Source organism: Eucyclogobius newberryi, unplaced genomic scaffold, assembly GCF_026437365.1.
Source record: "Eucyclogobius newberryi isolate DKJ021-1_F unplaced genomic scaffold, fEucNew1.0.hap1 SCAF_4, whole genome shotgun sequence".
NCBI classification, from domain to species: domain Eukaryota; kingdom Metazoa; phylum Chordata; class Actinopteri; order Gobiiformes; family Gobiidae; genus Eucyclogobius; species Eucyclogobius newberryi.
The window spans coordinates 34,126,564-34,143,385 of record NW_027316056.1 but is presented as its reverse complement, the minus strand read 5'-3'; positions in this window follow the sequence as shown (position 1 = coordinate 34,143,385).

Genomic DNA, 16,822 nt, shown 5'->3' with positions numbered 1-16,822 from the left:
GGAGGAGGTGAGGACTGTGCAGGAGGAGGAGGTGAGGACTGTGCGGGAGGAGGAGGTGAGGACTGTGCACGAGGAGCTGATGACTGTGCAGGAGGAGCTGAGGACTGTGCAGGAGGAGGAGGTGAGGACTGTGCAGGAGGAGCTGAGGACTGTGCAGGAAGAGGAGGTGAGGACTGTGGAGGAGGAGGAGCTGAGGACTGTGCAGGAGGAGCTGAGGACTGTGCAGGAGGAGGTGAGGACTGTGCAGGAGGAGCTGTGGACTGTGCAGGAGGAGCTGAGGATTGTGCAGGAGGAGGAAGTGAAGACTGTGCAGGAGGAGCTGAGGACTGTGCAGGAGGAGGAGGTGAGGACTGTACAGGAGGAGGTGAGGACTGTGCAGGAGGAGCTGAGGACTGTGCAGGAGGAGGTGAAGACTGTGCAGGAGGAGGTGAGGACTGTGCAGGAGGAGGGGAGGACTGTGCAGGAGGAGCTGAGGACTGTGCAGGAGGAGCTGAGGACTGTGCAGGAGGAGGAGCTTAGGACTGTGCAGGAGGAGCTGAGGACTGTGCAGGAGGAGGTGAGGACTGTGCAGGAGGAGGGGAGGACTGTGCAGGAGGAGCTGAGGACTGTGCAGGAGGAGGAGGTGAGGACTGTGCGGGAGGAGCTGTGGACTGTGCAGGAGGAGCTGAGGACTGTGCAGGAGGAGGAGGTGAGGACTGTACAGGAGGAGCTGAGGACTGTGCAGGAGGAGGTGAGGACTGTGCAGGAGGAGGAGGTGAGGACTGTGCGTGAGGAGGAGGTGAGGACTGTGCGGGAGGAGGAGGTGAGGACTGTGCAGGAGGAGGAGGTGAGGACTGTGCAGGAGGAGGAGGTGAGGACTGTGCAGGAGGAGGTGCAGGAGGAGGTGAGGAATGTGCAGGAGGAGCTGAGGACTGTGCAGGAGGAGGTGCAGGAGGAGGTGAGGACTGTGCAGGAGGAGCTGAGGACTGTGCAGGAGGAGGTGCAGGAGGAGGTGAGGAATGTGCAGGAGGAGCTGAGGACTGTGCAGGAGGAGGTGCAGGAGGAGGTGAGGACTGTGCAGGAGGAGGTGAGGACTGTGCAGGAGGAGCTGAGGACTGTGCAGGAGGAGGTGCAGGAGGAGGTGAGGACTGTGCAGGAGGAGGTGAGGACTGTGCAGGAGGAGGTGCAGGAGGAGGTGAGGACTGTGCAGGAGGAGGTGCAGGAGGAGGTGAGGACTGTGCAGGAGGAGGTGCAGGAGGAGCTTAGGACTGTGCAGGAGGAGGTGCAGGAGGAGGTGAGGACTGTGCAGGAGGAGCTGAGGACTGTGCAGGAGGAGGTGCAGGAGGAGGTGAGGACTGTGCAGGAGGAGGTGCAGGAGGAGGTGAGGACTGTGCAGGAGGAGGTGAGGACTGTGCAGGAGGAGGTGCAGGAGGAGGTGAGGACTGTGCAGGAGGAGCTTAGGACGGTGCAGGAGGAGGTGCAGGAGGAGGTGAGGACTGTGCAGGAGGAGGTGAGGACTGTGCAGGAGGAGCTGAGGACTGTGCAGGAGGAGGTGCAGGAGGAGGTGAGGACTGTGCAGGAGGAGCTGAGGACTGTGCAGGAGGAGGTGCAGGAGGAGGTGAGGACTGTGCAGGAGGAGGTGAGGACTGCGCAGGAGGAGGTGCAGGAGGAGGTGAGGACTGTGCAGGAGGAGCTGAGGACTGTGCAGGAGGAGGTGCAGGAGGAGGTGAGGACTGTGCAGGAGGAGGTGAGGACTGCGCAGGAGGAGTTGCAGGAGGAGGTGAGGACTGTGCAGGAGGAGGTGAGGACTGCGCAGGAGGAGGTGCAGGAGGAGGTGAGGACTGTGCAGGAGGAGCTGAGGACTGTGCAGGAGGAGGTGCAGGAGGAGGTGAGGACTGTGCAGGAGGAGCTGAGGACTGTGCAGGAGGAGGTGCAGGAGGAGGTGAGGACTGTGCAGGAGGAGGTGAGGACTGCGCAGGAGGAGGTGCAGGAGGAGGTGAGGACTGTGCAGGAGGAGGTGAGGACTGCGCAGGAGGAGGTGCAGGAGGAGGTGAGGACTGTGCAGGAGGAGGTGAGGACTGCGCAGGAGGAGGTGCAGGAGGAGGTGAGGACTGTGCAGGAGGAGGTGAGGACTGCGCAGGAGGAGGTGCAGGAGGAGGTGAGGACTGTGCAGGAGGAGGTGAGGACTGCGCAGGAGGAGCTGAGGACTGTGCAGGAGGAGGTGCAGGAGGAGGTGAGGACTGTGCAGGAGGAGGTGAGGACTGCGCAGGAGGAGGTGCAGGAGGAGGTGAGGACTGTGCAGGAGGAGGTGAGGACTGCGCAGGAGGAGGTGCAGGAGGAGGTGAGGACTGTGCAGGAGGAGCTGAGGACTGCGCAGGAGGAGGTGCAGGAGGAGGTGAGGACTGTGCAGGAGGAGGTGAGGACTGCGCAGGAGGAGCTGAGGACTGTGCAGGAGGAGGTGCAGGAGGAGGTGAGGACTGTGCAGGAGGAGGTGAGGACTGCGCAGGAGGAGGTGCAGGAGGAGGTGAGGACTGTGCAGGAGGAGCTGAGGACTGTGCAGGAGGAGGTGCAGGAGGAGGTGAGGACTGTGCAGGAGGAGGGGAGGACTGTGCAGGAGGAGCTGAGGACTGTGCAGGAGGAGGTGCAGGAGGAGGTGAGGACTGTGCAGGAGGAGGTGAGGACTGTGCAGGAGGAGGTGCAGGAGGAGGTGAGGACTGTGCAGGAGGAGGTGCAGGAGGAGGTGAGGACTGTGCAGGAGGAGGTGCAGGAGGAGCTTAGGACTGTGCAGGAGGAGGTGCAGGAGGAGGTGAGGACTGTGCAGGAGGAGCTGAGGACTGTGCAGGAGGAGGTGCAGGAGGAGGTGAGGACTGTGCAGGAGGAGGAGGTGAGGACTGTGCGGGAGGAGGAGGTGAGGACTGTGCAGGAGGAGGTGAAGACTGTGCAGGAGGAGCTGTGGACTGTGCCGGAGGAGGTGAGGACTGTGCAGGAGGAGGAGGTGAGGACTGTGCAGGAGGAGGAGGTGAGGACTGTGCAGGAGGAGCTGAGGACTGTGCAGGAGGAGGTGAGGACTGTGCAGGAGGAGCTGTGGACTGTGCAGGAGGAGCTGAGGATTGTGCAGGAGGAGGAAGTGAAGACTGTGCAGGAGGAGCTGAGGACTGTGCAGGAGGAGGAGGTGAGGACTGTACAGGAGGAGGTGAGGACTGTGCAGGCGGAGCTGAGGACTGTGCAGGAGGAGGAGCTTAGGACTGCAGGAGGAGCTGAGGACTGTGCAGGAGGAGCTGAGGACTGTGCAGGAGGAGGTGAAGACTGTGCAGGAGGAGGTGAGGACTGTGCAGGAGGAGGGGAGGACTGTGCAGGAGGAGCTGAGGACTGTGCAGGAGGAGCTGAGGACTGTGCAGGAGGAGGAGCTTAGGACTGTGCAGGAGGAGCTGAGGACTGTGCAGGAGGAGGTGAGGACTGTGCAGGAGGAGGGGAGGACTGTGCAGGAGGAGCTGAGGACTGTGCAGGAGGAGGAGGTGAGGACTGTGCGGGAGGAGCTGTGGACTGTGCAGGAGGAGCTGAGGACTGTGCAGGAGGAGGAGGTGAGGACTGTACAGGAGGAGCTGAGGACTGTGCAGGAGGAGGTGAGGACTGTGCAGGAGGAGGAGGTGAGGACTGTGCGGGAGGAGGAGGTGAGGACTGTGCGGGAGGAGGAGGTGAGGACTGTGCAGGAGGAGGAGGTGAGGACTGTGCAGGAGGAGGAGGTGAGGACTGTGCAGGAGGAGGTGCAGGAGGAGGTGAGGAATGTGCAGGAGGAGCTGAGGACTGTGCAGGAGGAGGTGCAGGAGGAGGTGAGGACTGTGCAGGAGGAGCTGAGGACTGTGCAGGAGGAGGTGCAGGAGGAGGTGAGGAATGTGCAGGAGGAGCTGAGGACTGTGCAGGAGGAGGTGCAGGAGGAGGTGAGGACTGTGCAGGAGGAGGTGAGGACTGTGCAGGAGGAGCTGAGGACTGTGCAGGAGGAGGTGCAGGAGGAGGTGAGGACTGTGCAGGAGGAGGTGAGGACTGTGCAGGAGGAGGTGCAGGAGGAGGTGAGGACTGTGCAGGAGGAGGTGCAGGAGGAGGTGAGGACTGTGCAGGAGGAGGTGCAGGAGGAGCTTAGGACTGTGCAGGAGGAGGTGCAGGAGGAGGTGAGGACTGTGCAGGAGGAGCTGAGGACTGTGCAGGAGGAGGTGCAGGAGGAGGTGAGGACTGTGCAGGAGGAGGTGCAGGAGGAGGTGAGGACTGTGCAGGAGGAGGTGAGGACTGTGCAGGAGGAGGTGCAGGAGGAGGTGAGGACTGTGCAGGAGGAGCTTAGGACGGTGCAGGAGGAGGTGCAGGAGGAGGTGAGGACTGTGCAGGAGGAGGTGAGGACTGTGCAGGAGGAGCTGAGGACTGTGCAGGAGGAGGTGCAGGAGGAGGTGAGGACTGTGCAGGAGGAGCTGAGGACTGTGCAGGAGGAGGTGCAGGAGGAGGTGAGGACTGTGCAGGAGGAGGTGAGGACTGCGCAGGAGGAGTTGCAGGAGGAGGTGAGGACTGTGCAGGAGGAGGTGAGGACTGCGCAGGAGGAGGTGCAGGAGGAGGTGAGGACTGTGCAGGAGGAGCTGAGGACTGTGCAGGAGGAGGTGCAGGAGGAGGTGAGGACTGTGCAGGAGGAGCTGAGGACTGTGCAGGAGGAGGTGCAGGAGGAGGTGAGGACTGTGCAGGAGGAGGTGAGGACTGCGCAGGAGGAGGTGCAGGAGGAGGTGAGGACTGTGCAGGAGGAGGTGAGGACTGCGCAGGAGGAGGTGCAGGAGGAGGTGAGGACTGTGCAGGAGGAGGTGAGGACTGCGCAGGAGGAGGTGCAGGAGGAGGTGAGGACTGTGCAGGAGGAGGTGAGGACTGCGCAGGAGGAGGTGCAGGAGGAGGTGAGGACTGTGCAGGAGGAGGTGAGGACTGCGCAGGAGGAGCTGAGGACTGTGCAGGAGGAGGTGCAGGAGGAGGTGAGGACTGTGCAGGAGGAGGTGAGGACTGTGCAGGAGGAGCTGAGGACTGTGCAGGAGGAGGTGCAGGAGGAGGTGAGGACTGTGCAGGAGGAGCTGAGGACTGTGCAGGAGGAGGTGCAGGAGGAGGTGAGGACTGTGCAGGAGGAGGTGAGGACTGCGCAGGAGGAGGTGCAGGAGGAGGTGAGGACTGTGCAGGAGGAGCTGAGGACTGTGCAGGAGGAGGTGCAGGAGGAGGTGAGGACTGTGCAGGAGGAGCTGAGGACTGTGCAGGAGGAGGTGCAGGAGGAGGTGAGGACTGTGCAGGAGGAGGTGAGGACTGCGCAGGAGGAGTTGCAGGAGGAGGTGAGGACTGTGCAGGAGGAGGTGAGGACTGCGCAGGAGGAGGTGCAGGAGGAGGTGAGGACTGTGCAGGAGGAGCTGAGGACTGTGCAGGAGGAGGTGCAGGAGGAGGTGAGGACTGTGCAGGAGGAGCTGAGGACTGTGCAGGAGGAGGTGCAGGAGGAGGTGAGGACTGTGCAGGAGGAGGTGAGGACTGCGCAGGAGGAGGTGCAGGAGGAGGTGAGGACTGTGCAGGAGGAGGTGAGGACTGCGCAGGAGGAGGTGCAGGAGGAGGTGAGGACTGTGCAGGAGGAGGTGAGGACTGCGCAGGAGGAGGTGCAGGAGGAGGTGAGGACTGTGCAGGAGGAGGTGAGGACTGCGCAGGAGGAGGTGCAGGAGGAGGTGAGGACTGTGCAGGAGGAGGTGAGGACTGCGCAGGAGGAGCTGAGGACTGTGCAGGAGGAGGTGCAGGAGGAGGTGAGGACTGTGCAGGAGGAGGTGAGGACTGCGCAGGAGGAGGTGCAGGAGGAGGTGAGGACTGTGCAGGAGGAGGTGAGGACTGCGCAGGAGGAGGTGCAGGAGGAGGTGAGGACTGTGCAGGAGGAGCTGAGGACTGCGCAGGAGGAGGTGCAGGAGGAGGTGAGGACTGTGCAGGAGGAGGTGAGGACTGCGCAGGAGGAGCTGAGGACTGTGCAGGAGGAGGTGCAGGAGGAGGTGAGGACTGTGCAGGAGGAGGTGAGGACTGCGCAGGAGGAGGTGCAGGAGGAGGTGAGGACTGTGCAGGAGGAGCTGAGGACTGTGCAGGAGGAGGTGCAGGAGGAGGTGAGGACTGTGCAGGAGGAGGGGAGGACTGTGCAGGAGGAGCTGAGGACTGTGCAGGAGGAGGTGCAGGAGGAGGTGAGGACTGTGCAGGAGGAGGTGAGGACTGTGCAGGAGGAGGTGCAGGAGGAGGTGAGGACTGTGCAGGAGGAGGTGCAGGAGGAGGTGAGGACTGTGCAGGAGGAGGTGCAGGAGGAGCTTAGGACTGTGCAGGAGGAGGTGCAGGAGGAGGTGAGGACTGTGCAGGAGGAGCTGAGGACTGTGCAGGAGGAGGTGCAGGAGGAGGTGAGGACTGTGCAGGAGGAGGAGGTGAGGACTGTGCGGAAGGAGGAGGTGAGGACTGTGCAGGAGGAGGTGAAGACTGTGCAGGAGGAGCTGTGGACTGTGCAGGAGGAGGTGAGGACTGTGCAGGAGGAGGAGGTGAGGACTGTGCAGGAGGAGGAGGTGAGGACTGTGCAGGAGGAGCTGAGGACTGTGCAGGAGGAGGTGAGGACTGTGCAGGAGGAGCTGTGGACTGTGCAGGAGGAGCTGAGGATTGTGCAGGAGGAGGAAGTGAAGACTGTGCAGGAGGAGCTGAGGACTGTGCAGGAGGAGGAGGTGAGGACTGTACAGGAGGAGGTGAGGACTGTGCAGGAGGAGCTGAGGACTGTGCAGGAGGAGGAGCTTAGGACTGCAGGAGGAGCTGAGGACTGTGCAGGAGGAGCTGAGGACTGTGCAGGAGGAGGTGAAGACTGTGCAGGAGGAGCTTAGGACGGTGCAGGAGGAGGTGCAGGAGGAGGTGAGGACTGTGCAGGAGGAGGTGAGGACTGTGCAGGAGGAGCTGAGGACTGTGCAGGAGGAGGTGCAGGAGGAGGTGAGGACTGTGCAGGAGGAGCTGAGGACTGTGCAGGAGGAGGTGCAGGAGGAGGTGAGGACTGTGCAGGAGGAGGTGAGGACTGCGCAGGAGGAGGTGCAGGAGGAGGTGAGGACTGTGCAGGAGGAGCTGAGGACTGTGCAGGAGGAGGTGCAGGAGGAGGTGAGGACTGTGCAGGAGGAGCTGAGGACTGTGCAGGAGGAGGTGCAGGAGGAGGTGAGGACTGTGCAGGAGGAGGTGAGGACTGCGCAGGAGGAGTTGCAGGAGGAGGTGAGGACTGTGCAGGAGGAGGTGAGGACTGCGCAGGAGGAGGTGCAGGAGGAGGTGAGGACTGTGCAGGAGGAGCTGAGGACTGCGCAGGAGGAGGTGCAGGAGGAGGTGAGGACTGTGCAGGAGGAGCTGAGGACTGTGCAGGAGGAGGTGCAGGAGGAGGTGAGGACTGTGCAGGAGGAGGTGAGGACTGCGCAGGAGGAGGTGCAGGAGGAGGTGAGGACTGTGCAGGAGGAGGTGAGGACTGCGCAGGAGGAGGTGCAGGAGGAGGTGAGGACTGTGCAGGAGGAGGTGAGGACTGCGCAGGAGGAGGTGCAGGAGGAGGTGAGGACTGTGCAGGAGGAGGTGAGGACTGCGCAGGAGGAGGTGCAGGAGGAGGTGAGGACTGTGCAGGAGGAGGTGAGGACTGCGCAGGAGGAGCTGAGGACTGTGCAGGAGGAGGTGCAGGAGGAGGTGAGGACTGTGCAGGAGGAGGTGAGGACTGCGCAGGAGGAGGTGCAGGAGGAGGTGAGGACTGTGCAGGAGGAGGTGAGGACTGCGCAGGAGGAGGTGCAGGAGGAGGTGAGGACTGTGCAGGAGGAGCTGAGGACTGCGCAGGAGGAGGTGCAGGAGGAGGTGAGGACTGTGCAGGAGGAGGTGAGGACTGCGCAGGAGGAGCTGAGGACTGTGCAGGAGGAGGTGCAGGAGGAGGTGAGGACTGTGCAGGAGGAGGTGAGGACTGCGCAGGAGGAGGTGCAGGAGGAGGTGAGGACTGTGCAGGAGGAGCTGAGGACTGTGCAGGAGGAGGTGCAGGAGGAGGTGAGGACTGTGCAGGAGGAGGGGAGGACTGTGCAGGAGGAGCTGAGGACTGTGCAGGAGGAGGTGCAGGAGGAGGTGAGGACTGTGCAGGAGGAGGTGAGGACTGTGCAGGAGGAGGTGCAGGAGGAGGTGAGGACTGTGCAGGAGGAGGTGCAGGAGGAGGTGAGGACTGTGCAGGAGGAGGTGCAGGAGGAGCTTAGGACTGTGCAGGAGGAGGTGCAGGAGGAGGTGAGGACTGTGCAGGAGGAGCTGAGGACTGTGCAGGAGGAGGTGCAGGAGGAGGTGAGGACTGTGCAGGAGGAGGAGGTGAGGACTGTGCGGGAGGAGGAGGTGAGGACTGTGCAGGAGGAGGTGAAGACTGTGCAGGAGGAGCTGTGGACTGTGCAGGAGGAGGTGAGGACTGTGCAGGAGGAGGAGGTGAGGACTGTGCAGGAGGAGGAGGTGAGGACTGTGCAGGAGGAGCTGAGGACTGTGCAGGAGGAGGTGAGGACTGTGCAGGAGGAGCTGTGGACTGTGCAGGAGGAGCTGAGGATTGTGCAGGAGGAGGAAGTGAAGACTGTGCAGGAGGAGCTGAGGACTGTGCAGGAGGAGGAGGTGAGGACTGTACAGGAGGAGGTGAGGACTGTGCAGGAGGAGCTGAGGACTGTGCAGGAGGAGGAGCTTAGGACTGCAGGAGGAGCTGAGGACTGTGCAGGAGGAGCTGAGGACTGTGCAGGAGGAGGTGAAGACTGTGCAGGAGGAGGTGAGGACTGTGCAGGAGGAGGGGAGGACTGTGCAGGAGGAGCTGAGGACTGTGCAGGAGGAGCTGAGGACTGTGCAGGAGGAGGAGCTTAGGACTGTGCAGGAGGAGCTGAGGACTGTGCAGGAGGAGGTGAGGACTGTGCAGGAGGAGGGGAGGACTGTGCAGGAGGAGCTGAGGACTGTGCAGGAGGAGGAGGTGAGGACTGTGCGGGAGGAGCTGTGGACTGTGCAGGAGGAGCTGAGGACTGTGCAGGAGGAGGAGGTGAGGACTGTACAGGAGGAGCTGAGGACTGTGCAGGAGGAGGTGAGGACTGTGCAGGAGGAGGAGGTGAGGACTGTGCGGGAGGAGGAGGTGAGGACTGTGCGGGAGGAGGAGGTGAGGACTGTGCAGGAGGAGGAGGTGAGGACTGTGCAGGAGGAGGAGGTGAGGACTGTGCAGGAGGAGGTGCAGGAGGAGGTGAGGAATGTGCAGGAGGAGCTGAGGACTGTGCAGGAGGAGGTGCAGGAGGAGGTGAGGACTGTGCAGGAGGAGCTGAGGACTGTGCAGGAGGAGGTGCAGGAGGAGGTGAGGAATGTGCAGGAGGAGCTGAGGACTGTGCAGGAGGAGGTGCAGGAGGAGGTGAGGACTGTGCAGGAGGAGGTGAGGACTGTGCAGGAGGAGCTGAGGACTGTGCAGGAGGAGGTGCAGGAGGAGGTGAGGACTGTGCAGGAGGAGGTGAGGACTGTGCAGGAGGAGGTGCAGGAGGAGGTGAGGACTGTGCAGGAGGAGGTGCAGGAGGAGGTGAGGACTGTGCAGGAGGAGGTGCAGGAGGAGCTTAGGACTGTGCAGGAGGAGGTGCAGGAGGAGGTGAGGACTGTGCAGGAGGAGCTGAGGACTGTGCAGGAGGAGGTGCAGGAGGAGGTGAGGACTGTGCAGGAGGAGGTGCAGGAGGAGGTGAGGACTGTGCAGGAGGAGGTGAGGACTGTGCAGGAGGAGGTGCAGGAGGAGGTGAGGACTGTGCAGGAGGAGCTTAGGACGGTGCAGGAGGAGGTGCAGGAGGAGGTGAGGACTGTGCAGGAGGAGGTGAGGACTGTGCAGGAGGAGCTGAGGACTGTGCAGGAGGAGGTGCAGGAGGAGGTGAGGACTGTGCAGGAGGAGCTGAGGACTGTGCAGGAGGAGGTGCAGGAGGAGGTGAGGACTGTGCAGGAGGAGGTGAGGACTGCGCAGGAGGAGGTGCAGGAGGAGGTGAGGACTGTGCAGGAGGAGCTGAGGACTGTGCAGGAGGAGGTGCAGGAGGAGGTGAGGACTGTGCAGGAGGAGCTGAGGACTGTGCAGGAGGAGGTGCAGGAGGAGGTGAGGACTGTGCAGGAGGAGGTGAGGACTGCGCAGGAGGAGTTGCAGGAGGAGGTGAGGACTGTGCAGGAGGAGGTGAGGACTGCGCAGGAGGAGGTGCAGGAGGAGGTGAGGACTGTGCAGGAGGAGCTGAGGACTGTGCAGGAGGAGGTGCAGGAGGAGGTGAGGACTGTGCAGGAGGAGCTGAGGACTGTGCAGGAGGAGGTGCAGGAGGAGGTGAGGACTGTGCAGGAGGAGGTGAGGACTGCGCAGGAGGAGGTGCAGGAGGAGGTGAGGACTGTGCAGGAGGAGGTGAGGACTGCGCAGGAGGAGGTGCAGGAGGAGGTGAGGACTGTGCAGGAGGAGGTGAGGACTGCGCAGGAGGAGGTGCAGGAGGAGGTGAGGACTGTGCAGGAGGAGGTGAGGACTGCGCAGGAGGAGGTGCAGGAGGAGGTGAGGACTGTGCAGGAGGAGGTGAGGACTGCGCAGGAGGAGCTGAGGACTGTGCAGGAGGAGGTGCAGGAGGAGGTGAGGACTGTGCAGGAGGAGGTGAGGACTGCGCAGGAGGAGGTGCAGGAGGAGGTGAGGACTGTGCAGGAGGAGGTGAGGACTGCGCAGGAGGAGGTGCAGGAGGAGGTGAGGACTGTGCAGGAGGAGCTGAGGACTGCGCAGGAGGAGGTGCAGGAGGAGGTGAGGACTGTGCAGGAGGAGGTGAGGACTGCGCAGGAGGAGCTGAGGACTGTGCAGGAGGAGGTGCAGGAGGAGGTGAGGACTGTGCAGGAGGAGGTGAGGACTGCGCAGGAGGAGGTGCAGGAGGAGGTGAGGACTGTGCAGGAGGAGCTGAGGACTGTGCAGGAGGAGGTGCAGGAGGAGGTGAGGACTGTGCAGGAGGAGGGGAGGACTGTGCAGGAGGAGCTGAGGACTGTGCAGGAGGAGGTGCAGGAGGAGGTGAGGACTGTGCAGGAGGAGGTGAGGACTGTGCAGGAGGAGGTGCAGGAGGAGGTGAGGACTGTGCAGGAGGAGGTGCAGGAGGAGGTGAGGACTGTGCAGGAGGAGGTGCAGGAGGAGCTTAGGACTGTGCAGGAGGAGGTGCAGGAGGAGGTGAGGACTGTGCAGGAGGAGCTGAGGACTGTGCAGGAGGAGGTGCAGGAGGAGGTGAGGACTGTGCAGGAGGAGGAGGTGAGGACTGTGCGGGAGGAGGAGGTGAGGACTGTGCAGGAGGAGGTGAAGACTGTGCAGGAGGAGCTGTGGACTGTGCAGGAGGAGGTGAGGACTGTGCAGGAGGAGGAGGTGAGGACTGTGCAGGAGGAGGAGGTGAGGACTGTGCAGGAGGAGCTGAGGACTGTGCAGGAGGAGGTGAGGACTGTGCAGGAGGAGCTGTGGACTGTGCAGGAGGAGCTGAGGATTGTGCAGGAGGAGGAAGTGAAGACTGTGCAGGAGGAGCTGAGGACTGTGCAGGAGGAGGAGGTGAGGACTGTACAGGAGGAGGTGAGGACTGTGCAGGAGGAGCTGAGGACTGTGCAGGAGGAGGAGCTTAGGACTGCAGGAGGAGCTGAGGACTGTGCAGGAGGAGCTGAGGACTGTGCAGGAGGAGGTGAAGACTGTGCAGGAGGAGGTGAGGACTGTGCAGGAGGAGGGGAGGACTGTGCAGGAGGCGCTGAGGACTGTGCAGGAGGAGCTGAGGACTGTGCAGGAGGAGGAGCTTAGGACTGTGCAGGAGGAGCTGAGGACTGTGCAGGAGGAGGTGAGGACTGTGCAGGAGGAGGGGAGGACTGTGCAGGAGGAGCTGAGGACTGTGCAGGAGGAGGAGGTGAGGACTGTGCGGGAGGAGCTGTGGACTGTGCAGGAGGAGCTGAGGACTGTGCAGGAGGAGGAGGTGAGGACTGTACAGGAGGAGCTGAGGACTGTGCAGGAGGAGGTGAGGACTGTGCAGGAGGAGGAGGTGAGGACTGTGCGGGAGGAGGAGGTGAGGACTGTGCGGGAGGAGGAGGTGAGGACTGTGCAGGAGGAGGAGGTGAGGACTGTGCAGGAGGAGGAGGTGAGGACTATGCAGGAGGAGGTGCAGGAGGAGGTGAGGAATGTGCAGGAGGAGATGAGGACTGTGCAGGAGGAGGTGCAGGAGGAGGTGAGGACTGTGCAGGAGGAGCTGAGGACTGTGCAGGAGGAGGTGCAGGAGGAGGTGAGGAATGTGCAGGAGGAGCTGAGGACTGTGCAGGAGGAGGTGCAGGAGGAGGTGAGGACTGTGCAGGAGGAGGTGAGGACTGTGCAGGAGGAGCTGAGGACTGTGCAGGAGGAGGTGCAGGAGGAGGTGAGGACTGTGCAGGAGGAGGTGAGGACTGTGCAGGAGGAGGTGCAGGAGGAGGTGAGGACTGTGCAGGAGGAGGTGCAGGAGGAGGTGAGGACTGTGCAGGAGGAGGTGCAGGAGGAGCTTAGGACTGTGCAGGAGGAGGTGCAGGAGGAGGTGAGGACTGTGCAGGAGGAGCTGAGGACTGTGCAGGAGGAGGTGCAGGAGGAGGTGAGGACTGTGCAGGAGGAGGTGCAGGAGGAGGTGAGGACTGTGCAGGAGGAGGTGAGGACTGTGCAGGAGGAGGTGCAGGAGGAGGTGAGGACTGTGCAGGAGGAGGTGAGGACTGTGCAGGAGGAGGTGCAGGAGGAGGTGAGGACTGTGCAGGAGGAGGTGAGGACTGTGCAGGAGGAGCTGAGGACTGTGCAGGAGGAGGTGCAGGAGGAGGTGAGGACTGTGCAGGAGGAGCTGAGGACTGTGCAGGAGGAGGTGCAGGAGGAGGTGAGGACTGTGCAGGAGGAGGTGAGGACTGCGCAGGAGGAGGTGCAGGAGGAGGTGAGGACTGTGCAGGAGGAGCTGAGGACTGTGCAGGAGGAGGTGCAGGAGGAGGTGAGGACTGTGCAGGAGGAGCTGAGGACTGTGCAGGAGGAGGTGCAGGAGGAGGTGAGGACTGTGCAGGAGGAGGTGAGGACTGCGCAGGAGGAGTTGCAGGAGGAGGTGAGGACTGTGCAGGAGGAGGTGAGGACTGCGCAGGAGGAGGTGCAGGAGGAGGTGAGGACTGTGCAGGAGGAGCTGAGGACTGTGCAGGAGGAGGTGCAGGAGGAGGTGAGGACTGTGCAGGAGGAGCTGAGGACTGTGCAGGAGGAGGTGCAGGAGGAGGTGAGGACTGTGCAGGAGGAGGTGAGGACTGCGCAGGAGGAGGTGCAGGAGGAGGTGAGGACTGTGCAGGAGGAGGTGAGGACTGCGCAGGAGGAGGTGCAGGAGGAGGTGAGGACTGTGCAGGAGGAGGTGAGGACTGCGCAGGAGGAGGTGCAGGAGGAGGTGAGGACTGTGCAGGAGGAGGTGAGGACTGCGCAGGAGGAGGTGCAGGAGGAGGTGAGGACTGTGCAGGAGGAGGTGAGGACTGCGCAGGAGGAGCTGAGGACTGTGCAGGAGGAGGTGCAGGAGGAGGTGAGGACTGTGCAGGAGGAGGTGAGGACTGCGCAGGAGGAGGTGCAGGAGGAGGTGAGGACTGTGCAGGAGGAGGTGAGGACTGCGCAGGAGGAGGTGCAGGAGGAGGTGAGGACTGTGCAGGAGGAGCTGAGGACTGCGCAGGAGGAGGTGCAGGAGGAGGTGAGGACTGTGCAGGAGGAGGTGAGGACTGCGCAGGAGGAGCTGAGGACTGTGCAGGAGGAGGTGCAGGAGGAGGTGAGGACTGTGCAGGAGGAGGTGAGGACTGCGCAGGAGGAGGTGCAGGAGGAGGTGAGGACTGTGCAGGAGGAGCTGAGGACTGTGCAGGAGGAGGTGCAGGAGGAGGTGAGGACTGTGCAGGAGGAGGGGAGGACTGTGCAGGAGGAGCTGAGGACTGTGCAGGAGGAGGTGCAGGAGGAGGTGAGGACTGTGCAGGAGGAGGTGAGGACTGTGCAGGAGGAGGTGCAGGAGGAGGTGAGGACTGTGCAGGAGGAGGTGCAGGAGGAGGTGAGGACTGTGCAGGAGGAGGTGCAGGAGGAGCTTAGGACTGTGCAGGAGGAGGTGCAGGAGGAGGTGAGGACTGTGCAGGAGGAGCTGAGGACTGTGCAGGAGGAGGTGCAGGAGGAGGTGAGGACTGTGCAGGAGGAGGTGCAGGAGGAGGTGAGGACTGTGCAGGAGGAGGTGAGGACTGTGCAGGAGGAGGTGCAGGAGGAGGTGAGGACTGTGCAGGAGGAGCTTAGGACGGTGCAGGAGGAGGTGCAGGAGGAGGTGAGGACTGTGCAGGAGGAGGTGAGGACTGTGCAGGAGGAGCTGAGGACTGTGCAGGAGGAGGTGCAGGAGGAGGTGAGGACTGTGCAGGAGGAGCTGAGGACTGTGCAGGAGGAGGTGCAGGAGGAGGTGAGGACTGTGCAGGAGGAGGTGAGGACTGCGCAGGAGGAGGTGCAGGAGGAGGTGAGGACTGTGCAGGAGGAGCTGAGGACTGTGCAGGAGGAGGTGCAGGAGGAGGTGAGGACTGTGCAGGAGGAGGTGCAGGAGGAGGTGAGGACTGTGCAGGAGGGCGTCCAGGATCCAAAGTTTGTTATTGACTCCTTCTTGCTTGATTTTGCATGTTGCAGTTTAAAGTTTCTCATCTGGAGAGAGCTAAGTTGGCATAAGCTTTTCCAGAATGTTGGAGGTGTTTTGGATCCATGAGTGAAGAAGCTTGAGGAATCCGAGCTCTGCATCACAGTGTGAGAAACTACTACAGCTCAAAATGAAGACGCATCAGCTTTTTGGATTCAGACCCTGAGGCTGATGGACAAACACAAGAAGAAGACTTCCACATAATGAGCTCACCTGACCTGGAGCAGAGTTCTGAAGCTGCAGGAGCAGCTCTATGAAGCAGGAGGACATACAGTGAGAAGTGAGTGGCCAAGGACAAAATGATGAACATGTTCAGGATTGTCTCATTTGTCCACAGAGAGGATCGTCTCTGAGGACAAATACATGGTCAGACTCAAGCAACAGATGCAGCAGAGCTGATCAAAAATGAACTGTCAACTGTGTCGTGTCATGTAAAGAGTTCTGCCTGTGCAGAAGGACAAGACGATGCTTGAACCAGTCCAGAGACAAGACATGTCCATGGAAGAAGTAACTTCTTTTGACTTTCTTCATTTAAAAATCTTATTTATGCCCCACATAAGCTCATGGGTTTGGGGCAGTATTTCTCAAACTAAGAATGATTTGTTTCTGTCATTTACTGCAGGGTTAGAGGAGGTCCATGAAACAGAGACACAGACAACTGAGGATAACAACAGAGACACGGTCAAGAAGACAATACAGTGTAAGAAACAACAGAGACACGGTCAAGAAGACAATACAGTGTAAGAAACAACAGAGACACGGTCAAGAAGACAATACAGTGTAAGAAACAACAGAGACACGGTCAAGAAGACAATACAGTGTAAGAAACAACAGAGACACGGTCAAGAAGACAATACAGTGTAAGAAACAACAGAGACACGGTCAGGAGAGCAACACCAATACAATTTATGTATGAGAGAAAAGCTGAAGACAGATGTTGAAGACACCCGTTAAATGACATGTTTTAAAAGCTTAAATGTCAGAGTTATAATACAATGTTGATATATGTATATGTATATATGTAATATAACGTACATAAATGTCTTCAGTATGATATGGGCTCATGTTCTGCTCTGACAGTGGTTGTTTTAGGCCTAAAGCTTTTCATATGGTTATAGTCTAATGCTAACATGACATTTGAGAGAAACTTGTAATAATTGTCTTCACTTTTCCCATGAACAATACATCCAAGTGCAGTAGTGGTTTATCCAAATTACACTGAAATTAGAAGGTTTGTGTAATGGCTAATGAAACCTTGCAATTTCCATTATTGTTGGTCAAATCAAATCAAATCAAATCAAGTTAAATCAAGTTATTTTTGTAAGGTCCAAAATCACAACAACAGTTGCCTCTGAGGGCCACAGGGAGAAATGAATCAACAATGTCTGTGGTGGCGAGGGAGTCAGACAATGTCTGTGGTGGCGAGGGACGATGTCCCAGAGTCCTCTGTCCTTAGACTCTCCTTCTCGGCCAGGAAAAACTACAAAAAAAACCTCTTTGGGAAAAAAGCGTAGAAACCTGGAGGAGTTCCAGTGAAGGAGAGATCCGACTCTCACAGACGGACAGACGGACACGAGGAGACTGGAGCTGGACCCACTCTTCAGGCAGATGAGGGACCGACTGAGGCGAACTGGACCCACTCTTCAGATGAGGGACCGACTGAGGCGAACTGGAGCCACTCTTCAGGCAGATGAGGGACCGTCCACACAGGGCAGGGACCACTTCACCAGGAGAGGGGCATCTGGGTCCACAGGTCCTCAGGAGTGAGAGAAAGAAAAAGAAGGCGGTGAACAGTTTGCAAGTGGAATCAAAAAATAAATATTGTTTGATAGCATAAGTAGTCAGAAGAAGAGGATAGTGCTCAAGCTGTCATACTTCCCCCAGCATAGTTACTCCTAGGGCAGCGTAGCTGAAGCTGTGGGTTTATATTTCTGTTCCTAACTAGTCTGACCATAAGCGATTTCGAAGAGGAACGTTTTAAGCCTGGACTTAAATGAAGAGACTGTGTCAGCATATTTAACATGGGTCGGGAGCTGATTCCATAACACAGGGGCTTGGTAGCTAAACGCTCTACCTCCTACAGTACTTTTAGAGACTCTTGGCACCACCAGAAGGCCGGCATTCTGAGAGCGAAGAGCTCTGTTTGGATGATATGG